Source organism: Triturus cristatus, chromosome 5_1 (assembly GCF_964204655.1).
Source record: "Triturus cristatus chromosome 5_1, aTriCri1.1, whole genome shotgun sequence".
Classification (NCBI taxonomy): domain Eukaryota; kingdom Metazoa; phylum Chordata; class Amphibia; order Caudata; family Salamandridae; genus Triturus; species Triturus cristatus.
The window spans coordinates 786,951,786-786,973,170 of record NC_140587.1 but is presented as its reverse complement, the minus strand read 5'-3'; the positions used below and the strand labels follow the sequence as shown (position 1 = coordinate 786,973,170).

The 21,385-nt window shown below is 50.0% G+C and overlaps 1 protein-coding gene across 1 annotated transcript in view; it reads left to right on the top strand.

The window, feature by feature from the left end:
• YES1 (YES proto-oncogene 1, Src family tyrosine kinase) overlaps positions 1–21,385 on the top strand; it is a 274,675-nt gene that overhangs the window by 34,303 nt on the left and 218,987 nt on the right. The window lies entirely within an intron of this gene.

The window sequence follows — 21,385 nt, the reverse complement described above, 5'->3', positions numbered from 1 at the left end:
TGCCCTGCCCTTTCACCGCCCTGTGCCGGGCGTTGAATTAGCGGGCGGGGTTCATGACGAGATAGTCTCGTCATGGGCACAGCGCAACCGCGGCCCATGACGAGACCATCTCGTCATGGGCACTCAAGGGGTTAATGTGTTCTTGTATGTTTTGTATCTCTGTGCATGCACTTTACAGAAGCACAAATGAGATTTGTCAAAGCTCATTGGGTCTCCTGGGCGATTTCACCCACTTAGTGGCCCGGGTGTTCTCAGAAAGAGATCCCCACCAAACTCTGATCAGAAAGGCATCATAACTAGAGTTGGGCAATAAATCACACTACAATGGCGGAGTTGGTAGAATTTTTCCCACTCCGTGTTGAATTCCAGCTGAATTCCGCCAGCCGGAATGTGGATGGAGTTATTTCTCGCGTGCAGTTTGCGAACCAGTAAGTTGGCGAGCGAGAATTGGCATCCCCTATCGTGATTTTCAGATGCCAGGACGGCACCCAGTAAGATTGTCCCAACACGAGCAGTCGCGGGCAGTCACAACTGTTTGCACTGAGAAAAATGCCGCTTGAGTAGAAAATCTTCTCGAGCGGCGACAAAACCAACTCGAGAAATGGCACACTTTGGCACACTGCATGGTGCAGTTTGCGCTCATTTTTCAGTGCGAGCAGCGCGAAGTAACGATTTCCACCCGTTGACAGAATTTCACTGAATCTCGCAGAGCTTTCATGTAACTACACGAGTTCTGTCCAAGCCTAACCATAACCCTCAAAGATTGGGCCTTAACCAGGGAGAGATAGTCCAGCATAAGTGTAAGCAAAGAAAACCACTGACTTAACCGAAGATGTTTTGTGAGAGCAGGTGCCTTTCACGGACAGGGATGTGTGGCCTTTATGTAGATTTAAGAAATGGGTTTACGAAGTCAGTTTGAAGTTTGACACCTGGGTGCTTATTGCTCTTGCTGTAGGTTGTGCTTGGATTTACTATCCCCTTTTAGTAGGTGGTAATTTTCTCTGAAAAAGGACTGAAAATGGATAGAAAAGGGTGCAGCTATCATTTGTGTGTATTACTTTCCATTATTAGCCATGAGCTGAAAATCGGACGCAAAGCACTGCCTGTGCCTCTAACAAATGTAATTATCAGGTATAAAAACCTCTATGAGTAAGTCTAACTATTGGTTATGTAGACGCAAAAAAGGGACTGCAGGAGGACGCTTATGATAATTAATACCTCAAAGTGAAATAATGTAGGCCTGAGCTTGGTAAAATGTTCTTGTCTTCCACTAACTTTGTGTTTGTGACTAGTTATTTCAGACCCAGAACATAAAGGTGTTCTTTTGCACCATATAAGTATACATTACACTTGAAGTTCTTTCAGTATTTTGAAATGTTTTTTTCTTTTACCTTTTTTAACAATGCTTTACATACTAACACTGGCAAAGTGAACAGGTCGGCATTCACATTCTAAAGGCGAGATATTTTGGCTTTTTTCTTTTCCTCTGAGTTTTATATAGCGCGAACTTGACCCGAAGGTATCGGAGCGCTTTACATGAGCACCAGTTGTGTTACACAAGGACACATTGATTTTTGTTAGGCATGAGGATAAGTGATTTGCCCAGATTCACAGGATGGTGAGCGTCATTGCCGAAACTCGAACCCGGTTCCCCAGATTTGAGTCGGCCGCCCTAGCCGTTAGACCAGATCCTCTCCCATCCTCTCTTTGCCGCCGAGTGTTTTTTTAAATTTTTAACAGCAGCAGATCTCCAGCTGTGCCTACCAGGCCATTCTGTCACTCTTGCAGGCTAAAGGGGTGCTTTCAGAGCGCAGGATGGACTGCTGATGCAGCCAGGGCTCCAATCTACTGGCAGCCTCCCACAAGGCGGGGCTGGTTTGACCATTTTTGCTAGGCCTCATTAGGGCTCACGCAGGCGAGAGCCCTTTTGTCGGGGGTTTTAAAACGGACCCTGGAATCGCACACGCTTGTGCGTGTGCTTTTCCTTTTGGGTTCCGCTATTGGGCTTTGTGTGCGTGTTTTTTTTTAAACCGAGCACGCAATAGGCCAAAGGCGGGCGCATTGCTCCACCCATGGCCTATTGGTGTCTGTTACGCGCACCAAAGCCCATATGTTTTCAATTATCGTGCCCAGACACGGGCGCGATAATTGAAAGCACATATGGCTCGCAGTGGCGCGCGCACGTGCACCACTCGTGGGCGTGTTTTTTTTGTTGGTTTTTTTACATCAGCGATCGCTTTCGCGATCGCTTTCGCGATCGCTTTTTCTTTTTTTGCCTGCCTGACCCTGGGTACCTCTCAGATATCCAGCGATGCCACAGACCTCAGCGTGAACCTCAAGCACCGCCATTTACGCCCTCCGCCTGCAGGTTTCTAAAGCTCCAAAGATGCCATTTCCGTGCTTGTTGTGACTTGTATCGTTGTTGCAGTGTATCTGCTTCCTGAGTCTGAGTTTGTACAGTTTCTGCACAGACTTCTTTGCGTGTTTGTATGTGAAGAAATACAAAGTTGTTGCAGTGTGCCTGCAGGATTGTCCGGTTGCACATTCTTTCCTAGTAAATAGGCCTTTGAGGATGAACCGTTAATCTACTTAATGCACCTAGCCTCTGCTTACTGGATCAGTATGTGAAATTGCACAGTAGTTTAATGTGTACCTGCATCTGCTGTGACCTGCAGGTTATCAAAATCCCGAGACGACCAGCTCTTCCTTTCGGAGCTCTGAAATCGAGTTCCATTAAATTGGGTAACAGATCTTGCTCGCAGCACTTGGACTTCACAACCGTGTTATGAAGCCTTTCATACAAAGAATACATTTGTTGCAGTTTTTGCCCAGTACCTCTGCTCCTGCAGTCTGGATGTATTAACTGAAGTCCCTGCTTCCTATGTCCTTGAAATTGACCAGTTTTCAAGTAGGTTTCCTTTGTCTGCATGTTGAGTTGTACCTTTGTTGCAATGTCTGCGTCCAGGTTCATAGGTATCGTTAATGCAGTAGTTGCAGTGGCACCAAGGACCCACTACACCTCAGCGGACTACTTACGATCGCCAACCAGATGGCAAGGGGTCCCTTTCTCTTGCCCGCATAAGGCCAATGGCAAGCCGCTTCATGTCAATTTGTACAGTGGCTGCAACTTGTATGCTTGCTCAAGCTGTGAGTGACTGTGTACAGATGTAGTTTCTCTGATCCCTTAGCGGCTCAGTTGCAATGTCTCTGCTTCATGAGTAAGTATAATGTACCGCCAGTTAGCCCTGCCTAAGTAACTTTCCCTTGCTTTTGTTTGAACTGTTTGGCTTGTCGGCCAGACAGCTGCATTTCCGTTTTCTGTGCATGCGCTGCTGGTGCGCGCACAGCAGTGACGGTGTGCCCTTTCTCTCGTGTGTCTGCTCTGGAAATAAATCCTTCTTCAATGAGTCCCTCTGTATTGTTGCTCTCGGTTTCCAAGCCCTGGGAGCTTTGTTTTTTAGCCAGTTCATTGGTATGCGAGTCTTGACGAATAGTCAAACTTTACTTTCACATCAAGTAAACAAGCATTTGCAATGCAATAGGTCTAGCAGTTACGCAAGTTTGAGCTATTGGCCTTGTAAATGGCTATGCCTTTTATTTTGGTTTGATTTTTAAAACATAAAAGACATTGTCATTTACAATGGCAATAGCTTAAACTCGAGTAAATGCGAGACCTGTTGCATTGCAAATGCTTGTTTTTGGTTTGCTGCCACCCTTGATTGCCGGGCCTATCCAGAGAACAAGGCGACTGCTTGCGGCTGAGCTGAGTGAATAACGTAATAAAACAAAAGGGATCAGGCACTACAACCATAAATTTAGTTTACATTTCCATCTGAATTGAATATAGTTGTGATGTATTTCCTAGTTCGAGATTTCGAAGCACACTATGGTTGCCTTCGAGGTGAACTACCTTTCTTAACTAGTTTGTACCGAGCCATGTGCATGTGTGTATCTGAAGTGCAGTTTGAGGTCACCAAAGATGTAGTATAGGGCAGCATTTATAAAGCACTTTCTACACCTGTGTTGGGCATTGAAATGCGTTCCTACAGTGCAGCATGCACGAGTGTGTAGGGTGTGTTGGTTTGTTTTTGTTTTTGATCCTATGTGGGATGTGTTTCCATGTCATGCATGATGGCCACTGAGGTGCAGTTATGTTACAGGATGCAGCGATCAGTCTGGTGGATGAAGAGATGTGAGAGACAGGCGTACGGCTTTCCGTAAGCTGGCAGCTCTTTAGGTCCCGAAATGGTATTTCTTATGATCATACTCTACTTAGCTGCTTCCTGCACTGGGTGGTCCTATCTGAGATATTTTGTTTAAAAGTTTATGGTCCTGAGCAGGCATGGCAGTCCTCAGATTGCCAGGGATTGTGTTAGTTCGTTCTATAAACTAAGAAAAAACACAGATAAACTGCAGAAGCATTGGTTGGCTGCTCTACTTTTTTTCTGGAGCGTGCGGTACCTTAATCATGCAGGGAAAAAATATAGTGTTTGTCGAGCTTGATAAATCAATTAAAGCTTTTAGAGGTCTGCCTGTGACAGTGCCATATGCTGATTCTGAGGATGGTAAAAGCGTTATTTCAGCTGAGCACTAACGTCATTTTACCACAGTTTCCGGGTGTGTTATAGTTCCGGCTCGAACATCTGTTTTAAGATTATTTGACTATAGTGAATCACTTTTTCCAATGAGTTTTTTTCTCTGAACCTGAATATTACTGATTTACACCATTTTGTTTAGGAGCCTAGTTAGCTCATTGAACACCTAACCTGTCCCACTCATGAAAATTGCACTTTCAATTGCTCCGACATATATCATGGGTTTTAATTGGTTGAGTAGATGCAATGGGAACAAAAGGGGGGAATGCAAAGTTACGACCCTCCTATAATCTAGTCTCTTATTGAATCCAAGATCCAGCAGGGTGTCAGAAAAATCTTTTTTCTCCTTCTTTACCTGCTCTAGCTTTAAACAACAACATTTTCTCTTGGTCTAAGCGGAGTCTTTTTTTCTTTTTTGTAGTTTTATAGAGCGCAAACTAGACCCAAAGGTATCGGAGTGCTTTACTTGAGCACCAGTTGCATTACAGACGGACACATTCATTGTCGGAAACAGTTCAGACCGAATGGGGGTCGGCGGTTCCAACCGACCAAATATGATGCTTCCGAACACCGTTCGGAAAGTCTCCCATTGTCTTCAATGGGAGCCTGTGTTCCGACCGACAACACAGGCTTCCATTGGAAAAAAGGGGTGGTTTCGGAAAACCTTGCACCGGATGGTGCCTGTCACACTGTGCATGGTTCTACAGGGGGTCCCTTGGGTATCCCCATGGCCCCGAAATAGTAATCTCTGGATGAAGGGGGGCCTTCTAGGGGCCCCAAAGTTGGTTTCTGACAGCCTTTTTGTGTCGGACAGGCTTAGTCGGAACAGCTGTCTGAATCCAACATCGGTCGGAAATGCTGTCCATTGAGCTGTCAAATCGACTCCTACCAACCGGTTGGAACTTAGTCAGAGGGACCAGTTACCTTTCCATCATAATCGGAAACATTAGGTTCTGACATGGTTTAGGAAAATCTGAATGCCATTCGAAGCCTTTCCGACCGACGACATAACCCGGCCCCAAGTGATTTGCCCAAAATAACAAGATGTTGAGTGTCCCTGCCGGGCCTCAAACCTGGCTCCCCAGATTCGAGGTAGACCGCTCTAGTCGTTGGGCCACATCCTCTCCCCACAGAAGTTCAAAAATGGCTGAAAGCAAAAGCATGAAAGAGTTGTAGGTCCTTTATGTGCCCTCTGATACTGAAGAGAGTTGAATGTGGCTCCTAGTAAGTATGTCTTAAGATGAGTAGTCTCTTTTAGGTTACGTGCATGAGATAGATGGATCCCGGTTTCCTTTTTAAAAAAAATGTAATTTGTTTTTGTTTCTCAAAACATTTTGTTAACTTAGCATTCCTGCTGTCATTTTGGTTAATGAGGACATTATTTGTATAGAGCCACTCAAAAGCCATATTTTTAATTCAATTTAGGTATTGACAGCTTTTTAAGATTTCTTTTTACTTATTACACTAGCAAACAGACAACAGCTATGATTAGAGTCACCATAATTAAGGCAGCCCAGTAGCAGTGTAAGGTCATAATGCGCCATGGGCACGGCTTACTTATAGGTTAAGAACAAAGCAAAATAGCTGTGGTATTTCACTTTCATGGTACATTTTGTCATATCTATTAGTGTGTCGTAGTCTGCAGAGGGCTCGAGATCCTGCAGCCACATATAGTAGGTATCTGTGTGTGTCGACCAACTATAACATTATATAGTATTTGTTGTCCTCAAATGAATAACTTTCTTATGTGTTTTTCCTGTAATGGAAATGGTTGTATGCCCAAGTGCATCCATGGATGTGTGTAACTGCGTTGGGCCAACAGCAGAGCCTTTTATAGGAACTTTATAGGAATGCCTTTATTACTAAGTTGGGTACCAGTACTTGCTGGCAATGCAACACTGAGCATTCAAGGCGTCATCTAGAAGCACCAGTAATTTAATTTTATACAAATAGGTCCAATACTGAGCTACAGCAGGACACGCCCAGATTAAATGCAGGAAAGCACCTTTGCTACACAGGCATTAGGTAAAATGTACGCAATGTGAGTGTGGAAACATACTGCGTGCAACATCTAAGCTATTTATGGGAGGCATGGTATTGTGTAGGGAAACTGGTTTTGAGGACAGGAAAGAGTGCATTGTGGATGACAGAAGAGATCCTACTCAGGATCGCAGTCTTGAGGTCTTGCTGGATAATTTCTGTTACAGTAGAGGGCAGTAAGCTGTACCACCTCCACACTGGTGAAATAATTAGGCCTTAGAGTGGGAGAAATTGGATGGAGTCCTGTCAGGAGTCTGTTCAAAGTTGTCATTGGGGAACTAGTGCTGATGGCAGGCTTCAGACAGCCTGATGTTGAACGAAAGATTGCAGTTTCTTAGGTCACGGGCAAAAGTATACGGCAGGCTGTCTGTTGATAGTTGGACTCTGCAACGTGTAAAATCACGCCACGGTCAGGGCTGGACTGGAAAACCAAAAGAAGACCTGACACAAATGCTCAAACCTACCACCCTTCCTCCATCTCCTTGCTCTATTTCTCTCTTTTCATCCATCCATGCTCCCTCTCTCCCGCCTCTGATTGCTTTCTCCCTAGCTTCCCCCTCTGTTCCTCTCCATCTTTCTCCCTCTCTCTTGAAGCCTTTCTGCACCTCCTGCTGTTAACCCCTTCAGCGCGGCGCGGATTTCCGCGCCACGCTGAAGGTTCCATGCGCGGGCGGGGCCATGACGGAACCGTTCCGTCATGCGCGTCGAAGGGGTTAACCTCGGGGAGCTTGGTTAAGTGACAGAGGCACCAGTAGTGGCCCTGGGCTTTCAGAACCGCCCTCCAAGGGCTCCAAGCCCCTAGGGAAATGCCCGGTGGAATGAAAGGCCTGCCTGGCCCTGGGCACGGTTCTCTCAAATGGAAGTTGTTGGGCAACAGGCTCTAGACAATGCATTTCGGAATAGAACGGGGCCATGTTCATAGTGGGCGCAGATATTGTAATGTTGACACATTTGATGTAGACTCTAACATTGGCAATAGATCCGAACTGTGTAGACTAGTTATAAAATATATTGAAGAAAATATTGTATATAAGTCCATCCTTTACGCCAACGTTGCTCATACAAACCAGAGGGGCTCTAAATGCATTGTTCTCTTCAAAAGTGTAGAAAATCCCTTAGCCTAAAAACATTAAATGAGTCCTAACAAAGCATTGAAAGATCATAATATAACGTACATGTTTGTTAGCCTAGAGGCATACAAATATAAAAGTGACATTCAGGCGTTCTAGGAGATGTATAGTTTTCCGGTTGCTGAGCTCTCCGCAGTACTTCCAGGCACGAGAATACTGATGTTCTGAAGAGTGGCAGAAAGTTTTGTAGTGGGGACACGGAAGCCTTCTAGTATTAAACAAAAGGATACTCTTCTAGTGGTGAAAAACAAGCACAAATTCCCATGAAAAACATCCTTATTTACACGCTTGCCCTTGAACCTTTGGCAGGAAGCCAGCATGAAAGCCACAACCGTGCAGCCTAGATTTCTGATTTGTCGCAGAAGTACAACGCAGCTCGGGGCATATCAACAACAACCGGCGATAATTATCTCTAAACGCACTTAGCGCTAGGATAATTATCGCCGGCTAGCGTGAATTTTTATTGCTGAGATAGCGTGCTATTAGCAACGCTTATCTCAATAGCGATAAAAATCCTCGCGCTAACAGGCTAACGTGAGATTATCGCTGGAAACCCAGCGATAATCTCACGTTACCTTGTTGATGGGGACAGGCAAACTTAGCCATGATATCCTCCTTCCATAGGATATCATGGCTAAGTCAGAAAAATACCAGACGTAAAAAAGCAGCGTTAACCGCGGTTAGCGCTGCTTTTTTTGTCTCTAACAGGGTTAGCGACATTCTTGATAATAGGAGAAATGCCGCTGACCGCGGACCCCGCAGGGGGCCACTCGGCGGTCGGCGCCTTAGTGGCCCCGGGGCCCCGGTCACCCCTCCCCACTCTCTCCTTCGGGGGGGGGGGCAGGGACTCTGACTGGTGCCCCCCCTTCCGTGTCAGGGCCGGAAGTGACGCGCAAGGCGCGTCACTTCCGGGCCCAGGTGTGAGGGGGAGGCTATTTAGCCTTCCCCCACCCTCACTGGCGACCTCTTTGTCGCCCACCTCGCTTTTCGTCGGACGCCGAACCGTCTCGCGGGGATCGTCGTCGTCGTCGCCTATCGCTCAAGAACTGCGAAATACTTGGTGAGTTGCCGGTTTGCCCCCTCGCCCCGGCCCTGTCCCTGGGCAGTACCAGGAGACGGGGCCCTGTGGTCGGAGTACCACGGGCGGGGGGGGACCGTGCACAGAGCTTGGCTCGTTATTTAAATGTGTACCGGAAACGTACTATGTTGAGGGAGGCTGTGTATGCGGCGTGTTTTCACCGCCACTGATGGCTATCGCAGGTGGGCGCGAGGAGACGATGTCGGGACGCAACCCGCCGACCATCCCCCCCCCCCCGTAGCTGGCTTCCATCTTAGGTGTGGGGCATAGCTTGTTTATCCTCGGCGCCGGTATGAACAATATATATGTTGCGCCTAGGTTCCCTGGTTTCGATATTCCTGTAGGCGGCGGGTATGGGAGATTGTTCCGGGGGGGCACCACGTTATAGGCCCGCGTCAGGCGCCATATGTTACGGGGTGCTGGTTTCACTAATTGACCGTGCGTCTCGTTCCGGCCGAGGCAATCCGGGTCCTGCTGTGCAGTATGGGGGCTTTGCGGGAAGAGCAGCATGTTTTCCGGTAGTTTTCCCGCGTGGGGTCAGTGAGAGTCCCTGTCCCGGCACGTGTGGACGAGGGAGGCGGACTTAGCACGCTGCATTGGGGGGCTGCGCAGGGAACGAGAACGCGATCGCATCACCTTACCAACTCTCACCAGCGCGGGTGATTTTAGAGCGTGATTATATGTGGCCCCCTGCTCCCCGGGCCTGAATGCGTAATGTAGAGGGCGCGATTAATTTAATAAATGCGAGTGCGCGTGGGTACTTTTACGCTGGATGCGGTAATTAGAAAAGTACGTTTCCCGCGTTTGGGGCCTCTGGTTGACTCATAATGTGTAGTGCTCTCGGGGCATCGGGACATCGTGTCCATATCCTTTTCCTCGAGCTACTGCCCCCCGTGCATGAATGCGTACGGTAAAGGGCGCCAAGAATTCACTAGCTGCGAGTGCGCGCGGTACAATTACGATTGAATGCGGTATTTTTAACGTCCTTTTCACATGTTTGGGGGATCTGGTGGAATCGTAATGTGTAGTGCTTGAGCTCCTGCCCCCCCGTGCCTGATTGCGTACGGTAAAGCGCGCCAAGAATTCACTAGCTGCGAGTGCGCGCGGTACAATGATGTTAAATGCGGTAATTGGACAGTCCTTTTCACACGTTTGGGGGATCTTGTGGAATCGTAATGTGTCATGCTTGAGCTCCTGCCCCCCCGTGCCTGAATGCGTACGGTAAGCGCGCCAAGAATTTACTAGCTGCGAGTGCGCACGGTACTTTTATGTTAAAATGCGGTAATTTGCCAAGTACTTCCCCGCGTTTGGGTGCCTCTGGTGGACACACAATTTGTAGAGCTCTCATGGCATCGGGACATCGCGTCTAGATCCGTGTCCAGAGCTCCTGCTCCCCGAGCCTGAATGCGTAATGTAAAGCGCAAAAGCGCGCCCAACATTCGCTAGTCCCCCGCGAAACAACAACTTTTGGCGCCATGTGGCTTGCCATGTTCGAGGTGGGGGTAGGGGTAGAGGCAAACGGGTGTGTGTGGTTAAAAGTGATCTGTAATAACAGCGCCCCCTCTTTTCCTGTTTGCCAATTTTTGTGCTTACGCTGGTTTCTCTTTCAGTACATTCGTCCGCTGCGGTGACTGGAGGTTTATTAAGTGGCAACAGGGAGACGCGAGCCAAAAACATCCTCCGTATTCGGGGCTCGGACGGGAGTAAGTACGGGCAGGTGGGGGAAGGGGGTACTGTTCGGAGTAGCATGTGGCACTCTGGAGCAACGAATCGGCCTCAAAGGGGGGCGAACAGGCGGTAATTTTCTCTCTTTCCCAATTACAGGTAAGAGAGAGCAACGGTTAAGAGATGGACAGCCAAGGATTATCCCCCCCCCTTTTCACACCAGGGACACAGGTTGAGGAGTCCGTGCCGGGCACTTCGGAGGAAGCCCGGATTGCCGCTTTCTTGGAGCTGACAAGGGCCAAGGGTTTAGCCTGGGCAACTGAACTATTGAAAGCCAGTACCCCCCCAGACTCTGGGATAGCGATGGACGTTCCATCTACAGATAAGGATTTAGGGGAAGGTGCGGGCCCGTCCCGGTCGAAAAGAATTCGCCGCCCCACGAGCAAAGACTTTCCGGTTGAGCAACCGCCGGCACGAAATAGAGCGGCGCCCCCACACAGGGCCCCATTGACCCCCCAGGCGGCGGTTGGTTTGGGGACGGGGACGAATATCGGACTGCCTTGCCCTCCCCAGGCGACATTTGCATCAGCAGAGGAGCTGGGTAAGCTTTCAGATACTTTAAAAGACTTCATGGCTGAGGTCAGATCTGGTCTGTTGCTTGCCAGGTCCCCCCTGGTGGGCGGCCCGTCCGCCCCACCACCACCGAGTGTAACCCCGGCGCCGGGGGGCTTCACGCATGTCTGGGGTCAGCAGCCGGCTGCGGTGGAACTCCCGCGGCCCCCACCCCCAGCTGCTGCTGTGGCTGAGAACGCGACAAGTGCGGTCAATCCCGCAGTAGTGGTTCCCCCGGTGGTACCCATGCCGGCACCAACACTAGCCGTTGTGCCTAAGCCTCTAGTTACTACGGCCCCGCTAGTGTCGGGCCGCTGCTCACTCGCTTGGATGGTCCCTTTAGTCGCCAAAGAAGGGATTTGGCGCAGGGAATTTATCGATATCTTCACCCTTCTCATGCATGGGGCTGAGGGGGTGGATACCAGGAGGATGGGCAACAAGGAAGAGGACAAGAGGGTGCGGTATCATTTATATCCCGCAAAAAATATTGTGACCTGGGGTCAGGCCTTTGCCATCTTTGCGGCAGTAATAGTGGAGAAATTCCCAGACGAAGGGCCAGGTCTTTTTCACTATGCAAGCGTGATTACAGAAGAGGCTGCTAAGGGTGGAGGCATGGGATGGTACCACTATGACTGTGACTTCCGCAGACAGAGAGCAATCTGCCCAGATCTTGAGTGGGACCAGTTGGAGGTCCGTTTATGGGTAAAACACATGGGCAAGCATACTGAGGGGTCTACGACAAAGTCAGGTACAGAGAGCAGCGTAAAGAGCAAAGAGAAAGAGGATAAACAGGAGGGGAAATGGCAGAACAGGAAGTCCTTTCGGGGCGGTCGTGGGGGGGGGCGCAGGCCTGGCTTTCGGGCACGGTCTTCTGGAACTTGCAGGCTCTTCAATGCAGGGTTCTGCTCCTGGGACAAAACATGCCGTTTCTCACACAATTGCAGTGTGTGCGGGGCCCCCCATGCCGCCACCGCATGCTCCAATCGCGACACTCCCGACAAGCCTTCCTCGAGCAAGTAGCCCGGGGGGGGTCCCCCCCTCCTGCGCTCTGGCCCCCTGCGAACACATCTGCCAGCACGCATGACCTTGCCCCACACGACCATGTGAAAGGGCCCTCTCCCATCTGCGTAAAGAACCTCCTCAGCGCACTCCGCGGTTACACTAGCAGGGAAGGGTCCCTCATTTCTGAGGGTTTCTTAGACGGTTTCCGCATTCCTTATCAAGGCCCCTTAGTGAGCAGGGATGCGGAAAATCAGAAATCAGCTAGGGAACACCCGGTGGTAGTGCGGGATAAAATAGCGAAGGAGGTGTCTTTGGGCAGGGTGGCGGGCCCATTTTCCTCACCCCCTATGCCCCACTTTGTGATTTCTCCCCTGGGGGTGGTACCAAAAAAGGAGCCAGGGGCTTTCCGACTTATCCACAACCTATCACACCCAGATGGGGACTCCGTGAATTCCTGGCTTGACGAAGGTAGATGCTCAGTGTCTTACTGCTCCCTAGACCTGGCAGTCGACATGATCAGGAGGGCAGGGAAGGGAGCCTGGTTGGCCAAGTCGGATATCGAATTGGCTTTCAGGCTGCTACCAGTACACCCGGACAGCCAACACCTTCTGGGCTTCAAGTGGGGGGACCAGGTCTTTTATGATAGGTGTATGCCCATGGGTTGCTCGGTGTCTTGTGCGTACTTTGAGGCTTTCAGCTCCTTCCTACAGTGGGCCTTAACCCCTTCGATGCTGCGCAGATTCCGCCGCTGTGCTGACGGAATCTTGCGCGGGCGTGGTCATGACGGAATGGTTCCGTCATGAGCACAGCTCAACCGTGGGTCATGACGGAACCATTCCGTCATGAGCACCGAAGGGGTTAACAAACAGGTATGGCATTGAGGGAGTGACCCACTACCTGGATGATTTCCTGTTCATCGGGGGAGCTGACTCGCAAGAATGTGCGCGGGCGCTGCAATGTTTCAAGGAATTGGCAGGACACCTGGGCGTACCTTTAGCTCCTGGTAAGACCGAGGGTCCGGCGCAGGTTTTGGTATTCTTGGGCATCGAGTTGGACACGGTGAAGGGCGTGTCCCGACTCCCTGCGGATAAGGTACAGGCCTTGCGTCAGGAGATCTGCGATCTACTGGGTAGGGACAAGGTTACTCTGGGTGAAATCCAATGCCTGCTAGGGACTCTGAATTTTGCGGTAAAGGTCATACCCATGGGGAGGGTCTTTGCCCGCAGGTTAGCAAGGGCAACCGCTGGTGTAAAAAAGAAACATCACTGGGTCAAGCTGGGGTCAGGTTTGAAACAGGATCTGGTCGTGTGGAGCGAATTCCTGGCCCGCTTTAATGGGACGGTAATTTGGAAGCAGCCCTGGATTGACAGTCAGGAGCTTTGTCTTTTCACAGATGCCTCAGGCAGGGAAGGTTTCGGGGCTATCTTGGGTGAGGAATGGTGCGCTCAGGGATGGCCCAATGTTTGGCGCAGGCGTAGGATCACCAAAAATGTTACTGTGCTGGAGCTCTTCCCGATTGTTGTTGCATTACACCTATGGCCGGCGGCATTGTCAGACAGAAAGGTGGTGTTCTGGTCTGACAACATGGCGGTCGTTCAGGCAATTAACAACCAGTCCGCCAGGTGCCAGCTGGTGCTGTGCTTACTAAGGGAGTTGGTCCGGGCATGCCTGCGCATCAATGTGGAGTTTAAAGCCAGGCACATTGAGGGGATTCAAAATGTGGCAGCTGACGCTCTTTCTCGTTTTCAGTGGCTCCGATTCAGGGAGGCCTGGCCGCGGGCGAGAGCGCAGATGACCCCATTCCCGGACCATCTATGGAGGATCCTGCAGTGGGACTGAGCCTGAAAGCGATGGGAGAAAGAGCTCTGGCCCCAGGTACCAGAAAGCGTTACAGCGCCCACATGGCAACATTCAGAGCAACTTCTGTAGCGCTGGGTACTTCAGGGGCTGCGTTGGTGTCCCAGGTCCGAGCATTTCTGGTGTGGGCTAGGGGACAGGGGAAAAGCCGTTCATGGGTGGGCAGTCACTTGGCAGCCGTAAGCCACAACACTAGGTTGTCTGGCGGGGCGGATCCCACTAACTCCTATCCCATCCGGGCCGCCTTGAAGGGTTGGGCTAGGGAGGAGCCCAGGGCCCCTGATAATCGAGCACCCATTGATTTCGAAATCCTGAAAGGCATGCTAGGGGCTCTCGAGTTAGTCACCTACTCTCATTACGAGGCCACGCTGTTTTCAGCCACATTCTGCTTAGCATTTTTCGGGGCTTTCAGAGTCAGTGAGTTAGTGGCTAGGTCCAAGGTCGACTGTTCAGGGGATGCGCTGGCAATTTCAGATGTGTCTATTTCCGGGTCACTGACCATTCATTTACGCAAGTCCAAGACTGATCAGGCGGGGCGGGGGATCAGGGTGGTTCTCCAGCCCCTAGGTGACCCCAGGTTCTGCCCAGTACAATGGGTAAAGGCGTTTTTGGAGCACAGACCGCCCGGCCCTGGTTATCTTCTGTTGCATTCAAATGGTACCCCCGTAACTAGATACCAGTTCAAGCAGGTAATCAGGGCCAGTTTAGCCAGGGCGGGGCTCGCCCGGCCGGACAGAAGGTATTCCAGCCACTCCTTCCGCATTGGCGCTGCCACCGCCGCTCACCTGGCGGGATTAGAGGCCGCACAGGTGAAGAAATTAGGGCGTTGGGAATCTGATTGTTATAAGATATATGTTCGCCCGTGAGGCTGCCTTTAGTTAACGTGTTTTGTGATTGTATATTGTGTATCGTTGGAATCACCCTTTCTGATTAAATAACTCGTGTGCACACCATGTCTCCTCTTTATTAGGACGAGTGGTGTGGGTGATCGGGCATTCATTTGTCGCTCGGGCTGCCCAATGGGCATCGCATCGGAATTGGATGCGACACTTCTCTCAGACCAAAGTGGAATGGATGGGGGTGCCAGGGATGAGATGGTTCGAACTCAGGAATAAGATCGAGCAGAGACTAAGAGCACACGGATCCACCTTGCCCCACCTGTTGGTGATCCACCTGGGTGGGAACGACCTTGTTACCCTAGGGAGACGATTGCTGCTATTAGCCATGAAAAGAGACTTAGGGGAAATCTGCAAGCGTCTGGGCGAGTGTGAGATCGTGTGGTCGGAGATCATCCCCCGCAGGGCCTGGCGTGGGGCTAAATCCTTAGAAGCGGTAGAGCACTCCAGGAGGCGCATTAATGGAGCAATGCGTAAGTTCACGTCCCAAAGGGGTTTGGGTTTTCTTCGCCATGAGATGATTCGTGGGAATGTAAAGGGGTACTTCGACTTAGATGGAGTACACATCTCCCAAATAGGCATGGACCTGTTTTTATTGGATCTAAGCGAAGCATTGGTGAACAGAGGGTGCAGGTAAGAGCTAAGTTGGTGGGGGGCCCTGGCTGCGACGGTTAGCCGCCTCCAGGGCTGTGGCGGAGTTACAGGGCGATCTGGAAGCAGGCCGGTACAAAGGGTACCTCTGCGCGGCACCACGTGGTGCCTGAGCCAAAACGAGGAGCCTCCAGAGAGGTCCCGGAAGCCGGTCGGCGCCCCGCTAGGCCTGCAGGCGGTTGTGGGCCTGAACAACCGGGGGCTTGCTATGCGACACTCCGCCCCGAGAGGGGGGGTGTGAGTAGAATTTCAACGGCACGTGATCGTAAAAGAATCACTTGGGGGGGCAGCACTTGTGGTCTTTACCATGCTGCCCGGCTCATCAGGCGGGCAGGTGATGTAGTTGGCCGCCTGCCCTTGGATCGCCCGTAAGATAACCCACCTATTACATATCCTGGAATTATGTAATAAACCTGCAGCATTTGTTACCCACTTACAACTGTTTCTTGTGTTTTCATTGGGTAACCTATTTTGGGGGAGGGGGGTAAGCGGGGTGCCCCTGGGGGTACTATGCCGCTGACCGCGGACCCCGCAGGGGGCCACTCGGCGGTCGGCGCCTTAGTGGCCCCGGGGCCCCGGTCACCCCTCCCCACTCTCTCCTTCGGGGGGGGGGGGGCAGGGACTCTGACTGGTGCCCCCCCTTCCGTGTCAGGGCCGGAAGTGACGCGCAAGGCGCGTCACTTCCGGGCCCAGGTGTGAGGGGGAGGCTATTTAGCCTTCCCCCACCCTCACTGGCGACCTCTGTCGCCCACCTCGCTTTTCCCTCCCTACCGCTTACCCGGCGTAGGTGTGTTTGAGTGGGGGGGTTTTTCTGAGCGTTATAATATTTTTATTTTTCGTTGCAGGCGGAGTTACAGGGCGATCTGGAAGCAGGCCGGTACAAAGGGTACCTCTGCGCGGCACCACGTGGTGCCTGAGCCAAAACGAGGAGCCTCCAGAGAGGTCCCGGAAGCCGGTCGGCGCCCCGCTAGGCCTGCGGGCGGTTGTGGGCCTGAACAACCGGGGGCTTGCTATGCGACGCTCCGCCCCGAGAGGGGGGGTGTGAGTAGAATTTCAACGGCACGTGATCGTAAAAGAATCACTTGGGGGGCAGCACTTCTGGTCTTTACCATGCTGCCCGGCTCATCAGGCGGGCAGGTGATGTAGTTGGCCGCCTGCCCTTGGATCGCCCGTAAGATAACCCACCTATTACATATCCTGGAATTATGTAATAAACCTGCAGCATTTGTTACCCACTTACAACTGTTTCTTGTGTTTTCATTGGGTAACCTATTTTGGGGGAGGGGGGTAAGCGGGGTGCCCCTGGGGGTACTATGTCGCTTAACGACATTTCTCCTATTATTTTACTCTGGAACGCCCCCTTTGCATCTCATTAGAGATGCAAGGGGAAGCGTAGAGTAAAAGGGTGCTAACATGCAAATGTGCATGTTAGCACCCTGTTGTTGACAGGGCGCTAGTTTTATCTCTGCTTTTTTGGCTTTTAAAGCCAAAAAAGCAGAGATAAAGCCCTTGTTGATATGCCCCCTCGTTCTCTGCATGAATATCCTCTAACTCTGAGTCCGGACACGCCGGAATTTGGGGTTTCTGCCGCTATTTGTAGGCAGATGGAAAGGCTGCGTAACGTCCATCGTGGATATATGGGTCTCTGGTCAACCGTGGAAAGATGTTCACTCGTGCAGCTTCTTCCTACCAGCAATGAAATTCTAATTCGGTTGTTCACACTTTTTCAGGGGACATTGACCGTGAGTGCCCTTCGGTAACTGTCTTCAACGGATATCACATGTTCTTGCTTCTCTGTGTCTTTGACTCAAACAGCAGGAGATTCTGTTGAGATAAACCGCTGCAGTAGCAAACGATGTCCGTAACCTGGCGGTTTAGTTGCTGGGCAGCATTAGAAGTTTCACATACCTTAGCCATCGTGTGAAAGAAAATGAGTAGTGTTTTGCACTGGTTCAGTAATGCGATAAAAGGTTCCCCCCCCCCCCCCCCCCACCCCCATAGCCTCTGGAATCAACCCCTGTGCTCTCTCTTTCTACATCCTCGGTTCTTTTGACATTCTTTTTATAGGTAGCTTTTCTCTGTGTTTTTTTCCACCTTCTTCGTGACCTTTGTGGATTAATTTGTGCTATTCATTTTTAGGTCTCGCCTGACCCAGCGCATGCGCTGGTCTGGCGAGACTTATTGCGAGGGCTCCAAAAAGTGCTACCAGGCCAGCCTAGAGCTACAGTGCGCGGGCGCGCGGGCCTCGCTTTACAGCGATTACTTTCACTTTTGCGGCCGCGGGGCCGCTTTGATGTTTGATCGCGATAGCGATCACTTTGACGGCTGCTTGGCATAGCCAATAGGTCTCGCTTTTGGGACCTTTATAAGTATTTAGTTATGCCACTGTTGCATGGCTAAACACTTATAAGGTCCCAAAGGCGAGACCTATTGGCTATGCCAATGCTTGTTTATGTTTGTACCAACTGTGTAACTTTGCGCATCAAAATCTAAAGTCAGGAAAGTGACACGTCTTACACATATACATTATGCATATTTTATGTGGTTTCACTTTGAAAAACGCTGTGATGTTTTACATGATTTTTTTTTTTTTTAACATTTGTTACTAAAGCCCTCAGTCCTAGACCTGGATAGGAAAGGCAGGCTCTATTTGAGCCATCGGTCATAGAACAGGCCCCCCCAAGAACTAACTGTACACAGACTAGAAAGGTACAGAACAAGGCAACAGAGGGGCCCGTCAGGAAAACCCCAGTATACATATTTAGCTATGAAATAGAAACAAAGGATCACCATGGCAGTACCAACAAAGATCATCTGTGCCACTGGAGCAAAAAGGACAGCTGAGCCCCTTACATAATTAGCAGTAGGGGAGAGACCTTGTGCCTCTTCATTGGTTTCAATGTCCGTGTTTTTAACACCACACCACGCAACACAGGGTGCAGACCTGTCAGTATGAAGAGTTCTTAGTTGCACAGTTTAGAAGTGTGGGCTGACAAATGGCTTCAAGAATGATGGGTCACGAGAGAAGGGCGCTCGAGGACTGCAGACCACCATGTTTTGGGGGTTTCTCATTTAATGCTGGGATTTTCGATGTAATAATTTCCCATAGTCTTTCCGCAGTTTTGTTCCTATTTGTTTGACATTTGCTGTTCAAATTGAGGTCTTGATTAGCTGCCTGGTTAAGTGGTTCATGCTTCCTCCGTAGATAAAACATACGTTTTATTCCCTACAATAATTCGTGTTAGCGAGCCCCCCTGCAACAATTGTCTGACCAGCATCCATTCACACTGGAACATTCTGATACTGGTCATAAATCCATTTACAATTTCTTATTCCAGCTTACTGCCTCTTCCTTTGGGCCTTTGGAAGAATCTGGCACACACAGCCTGTACACTGCTACATGGTGCAATACCACATTTCTTGGGCTGTCCTTATGGCACGCTTCCGCAGGCCTCACGCGACTCTGTGTCGTGTGTGCTGCGCACCTCCCTTTCCGAAGAGGAGAGCTACAACTCTGCTGTTTATGGTGTTTTGTTTTACGGTAGCAGAACCGGTATTATCACTTTTGCTTTGCTTCCTGGAGAGGGCTGTGATTCACAGGTGGTGTTGCTCTCTCTCACCCGTCTGTATGGCGTGCTGGGCTTGACCAATGGCTGCTTCTGCGTGCTCTCTGGCCACACTGGCTTTCTTTAGATTGTTCGCTGTGCAGTGCTGTGGGATTTAGAACCATGGGGACAGTGGACGGCATGAGGGCCATCATGAGTTGCTTGTCTTTGTGGTCCAGTGCAGTATTGTCCAGCGTGAAACAGCCTTTACTATGTCACCATTACCACGCAATAACTTTATCATGCATCCATTACAATGCATATGCCTTCATTACGCCTTCCTTTACCACGCAAAAGTTTACTACACGTACCCTTTCCAGCGCGTGCCTTTACAACGAAAATGTAAGTATTTCGCTGGTAAGTGTTATATATATTAGGACAGGCGCCATTTTAGGGTTTAGGTGTGGGTGAGGGTATTTGGGTGGCAAGGGAATTTTTAAGCTTTAGGATGGGTAATCGAGTTAGGGTGACACAGGTATTTTTAAGGTTTAGGGTGGGTGAGGGTATTTGGAGGGCAAGGGTATTAGGGTTTAGGAGGGGTTGGGGTCAGAAAGGTCTCTTTCTCTCTTTCTCTTTCTCTTTCTTCTCTCTCTCTCTCTCTCTCTCTCTCTCTCTCTCTCTCTCTCTCTCTCTCTCTCTCTCTCTCTCTCTCTCTCTCTCTCTCTCTCTCTCTCTCTCCCAGCATAATAGTAGTATTGCACGCTCTCAAACTCAGATTGTTGCTACTTATTATCCATCAGTCGACATGAGCCAATAGCATTATGTCAGACACGACCACTGTTTCACAGACTCTCTCGAGCGATACCTCTGTACAACTTTACTGCAGGTTGTCACTAATACAGCTCAGACGTACAGACGAGTGGGCATAAATGGCTCACGGATGTGTGATCAACACTATTCTTCTATTATAAACTAAATTGTGTGTGTCTCCTGTGGTTTCACATTTTTCTTTAATGTAATGAGACATCTTTCCATAATTGTTTAATATCAACTGCAGAGAGACTAACATTTAATGCTACATGAGATGCAATTATATGTGGACCTGAATGAGACAAAGCCCTTAGGGTTATTTATATGCTTTTACTCTAAGATAGCGGCTACTCTTTTATGGAATGATTTGCAGTATGCACAAGGTGGTCCTACCTTTATGGTAATAACCATAATAATGTAAATGGTCATACTGGCTCTTTCTCGGTACCTTGAACAAGGCTGCGGCCGAAACGTGTTGGTGAGGCAGCTTGTTTTTTTCAATAAATAATTCTAGCATCCCGGAGTTGTCCTGGTGTTTCCTTATCGGCGGGGACCAAGGTGGTGTTATATTGGGCTTCCAGAGCCCAGAAGGACCACTGTGACACGCAGCCATGCGTCTTATACTTACCTGCAAAATACTTACATTTTCTTTGTAAAGGCATATGCATGGTAAAGGCATACGCGTGGTAAAGGCATATGTTCACTGTACTGGATGCGTTGTCAAGGAATATGTCGTAATGGCATGCGTGGCTTCGTCATACATCCTTGTCCAAAGTCTTACTATGAAGGGTCTGCAACATCACATCACTTATTGTTTGCTCCAGCTAGCCATGCAGTGTTTTTGTTTGGAAAGTGTAGGACGCTGACTCTCTATTTAGCGCTCTAAAAAGTACACTGTGTAGAATCCAGTGGTCCCCAATTGGTTTACAGAGGCTAAAGTAGATATTATTAAAGCTTTCTATTGTGGTAGGGTCACAAGGGGTCCTGGAGCAAGGGGGCACAGCTGGTTCCTAGGTGGCCCGGCCTCTTGGTTGCACAGTGGTTAGGTCGGCCGGGCTGGCTGCGTAAAGATGCTCACTGCGGTTAGGGACAATCAGCTGGCATTGGCAAAATCAGAACAGCTGGGCCACTCATGAAGTGGGTCTCAGAGATGCTGGCGTCCATCGGCGGCTGCTTGGTCATGGTGCAGTGGGAATCCAGATTGGATTTACACAGTTACTGTTTTGTGCAGGGCGTCTGGTACCCCGGGGATTGGTGCTGCACAGCTCCGGTTGGTCCTGGTGTCTTCACACTCGGTGGGGAGACTGGTCTGACCTTCCAGAGTATGAGTACCTTCTCCAGGTCATCTGAGTTGTCAGTCGGGCTGGGGAGCTGCATGGTTGTAGATCAGACTCTGTTTTTTGGTGCCTGTGGACTGCAGGGGAGTAGCTCCTATACTACAAGGGAGACTGTAGGCAATTGTTGAAGTGCTGGCAGGCTACCCAGGACTGTAGAAGATCTACAG